This window comes from Macrobrachium nipponense, chromosome 27 (genome assembly GCF_015104395.2).
Source record: "Macrobrachium nipponense isolate FS-2020 chromosome 27, ASM1510439v2, whole genome shotgun sequence".
Classification (NCBI taxonomy): domain Eukaryota; kingdom Metazoa; phylum Arthropoda; class Malacostraca; order Decapoda; family Palaemonidae; genus Macrobrachium; species Macrobrachium nipponense.
This window is the reverse complement of record NC_087216.1, coordinates 31436401-31439191: the sequence shown is the minus strand read 5'-3', so window position 1 is coordinate 31439191 and position 2791 is coordinate 31436401.

Sequence of the window (2791 nt, the reverse complement as noted above, 5' to 3'; positions counted from 1 at the left end):
AGAATAAGCTCGATAAATATCTAAGCTGCATCTCAGACCATCCAAGATTGGAAGATGCAAAATATACCGGAAGATGCACTAGCAACTCTCTGGTAGACATTAGAGGTGCCTCACACTGAGGGACCTGAGGCAACCCGAACAAGATGTAAGGTCTGCAAGGTAAGGTTTGTAAGGACAGGGGGAGGAGGAAGAGCTGAATTTCTCCGAGGACAAGACTCCAACTTAGACATGGCCTGGTGCACCAGTCTGTCTTTGGTGTCACCCCGGCACCGGTCTATCGCATTCTCGAGCTCTGTCCGAGGAAACAAAAATTGGTACTTCAACAGATCTCCGTTCCTCAATGCCAGCAAGGACTCCGTGTCAACGGATCTCTCCATCCTAGACAAAGGCGCGTCTCTTCTAATCAGAAGAAGGTTAGCCCATAAATTAACACTGAGGTGAGCCATATATGAAAATGCCTTGCCTCTGGACTGTAACAGACTGGCAAGTGAGGATGCAATCACCAACCCTTCCAGGGACCTGTCAGAAGCTATCTTGGCAATGACCACAGACCAGAAGTCCAGCCAAGAAACTGTCTGCAACATGGAGGCTGCCGTAGATTCCAATGCTAAGGCATCTTGTGGAGACAAGGACGGAGCCAAACCTCACCTGCTCCAGAGTCAATCCCGGCTTCAGGCGAATGACGTCCGGGTTAAGATCTTGACATAAAAAAAGCCGAGTTCGTAGCATAGTACTTCCTATGTCTCGTGAGAGGCGGGGGTAGTAGCTTGGCAGAGCCCCTAGAGCGAAGCAAACCGTCCGGATCTGAAGAGATGATTTGGGATCCTGTGTAGCTCCCACCAAGGCTTTCAAGCAAGAAGGAGTGTAAGACGACCGAGCCTGAGTCCTAATTTCCAAATTGTTGAACCCACGAATAAGATCAACAACTTCCGAAAAGGAAGACAAAAACTCTTGCGTGTCTCCCTCCTTTGCTATGGCAATGATGAGACCGATGATGAGAAGGATGTGTAGGTTCCTCTAAGGCACCTTCCCCATTAAATTTAACGGAAGGATCAAGCAGCCAAACAGCCCGAAACACCAACTAACCTGTCTGGGCTGGGTCCAGACGTCGGCTCCCGAGACGAACCCACTATAACACTAGGAACATCACTATGTACTCCCCCAACAGATGACTCATTAACATGCCCGTGAACGGTCACGGGCGTGACAGAAGTACGAACATGAGTTGAAAAGGAATCCTGAACACTCGAGATCGAAGGACAATCCCCCAGAGTCGAACTCTTGGAAGCGTCAGTGAGAGGGGCAGGCAAACACTTCTGCTGCACCAACTCCGTGCTCACCACCTTTGACCTCTTGACAGGTGCCTTGAGATCCTTACGGCCATGAATAGGTCTTGGAGAAAAAGGAGCACTTGCATCATGTGCATGGACGGGGGAGGTTGCAACAAGCTCCCACGATGTGCATGGACGGGGGAGGTTGCAACACGCTCGCGATGTGCATGGACGGGGGAGGTTGCAACACGCCTGTGATTTGATGCAGAGGGGGGTAGTGAGCCTCCATAAAGTGCGCTAGCAACCCCTCCAATGACGGGGGACCCCCTAGCCCGAGCGTCTTCCAAATCACCGCCATCGTGGATGCCCCCGTCTCTGGAATAAATGAGAATGATGATAAAGCCTCCCCCTTTCCGGGAATTAAATTAACTCCCGAAGAAGAAGGGGCAACATTACAAACATCAACCTGGTGGCCTCCTGATACTTCCAGTGACGAATCAATGGAAGAAAAGGAAGGAGACACAGGAACAACGCTACTATGGAGGGTGAATACTGCAGGTATTCTTGCTATAAAAACAACTTCCACTGCTCTTTAGGCCATGCCCGGCATTTCGTGCAAGGATTCGTTATAGTACCAAAATTAGAATGGCACCTGCTACACATGATGTGGGGATCAGTCGCTGCCGAAGCCAAAAAACGAGAACACGGAAAACCTGGAATTCCAGGGCACACGTTGACGAGGCCAAGAAGGAGCAGACGAAGCCATAATATCATCCAAACACACACACACTAAACACAAGCGAAACGGGCAATGAACTGGGTAACGGCCAAGAGAGGTTAACCAGGACTTTTGCCCAGGCAGTTAAAGAAAAGACTGACACGATGGCGTAGGTGAGTGATCTTTGACCACTCTTCACCCGATCTACACATGCGTTGCCAGATATCACAAGATTCCTTGCTTTCATCTGTTTTTTAACCAGATCCTACTAGGCGCTAGAAATTATCCTATTGTTACGACCGAAGGTTTGTTTGCGTATGAACAACACTTTTTTTTTTTTTAATGGAGTTCAGTCTCACACTAAATTGACACCACCATTCATCTGATCATTCTAGAAACCAATAATACGTATATTGTACACCACAACTTGAACTACGTCCTTGACTTGCCACAGGACAGCAATAAAATTTTCCATTTGGATTTCCTAAAATGTAAAGTATCAACTGGCAATATTACACAAATTGTCAAATTTACATAAAAAAAAATTCAAAGAACTACCCTTGGCTAGGCCACAAAGCTGTAAGAACAATTCACAACCCAAAAGCCAATTATAAAAGTCTCATTGCATAAACAATTTGCTATTGTCTACAGTTTACCAGTGATAAAAACAGCTAAATGAGTAGTGTTTGTTAAATTGGAATAGTCAACCACATTGTAAGATATTTTCCACAAGTTTTTGATAGGTACGTAGTATATGTAAAATATATCGGCTTGTATACGGAGTAAAGATACTGTACATACT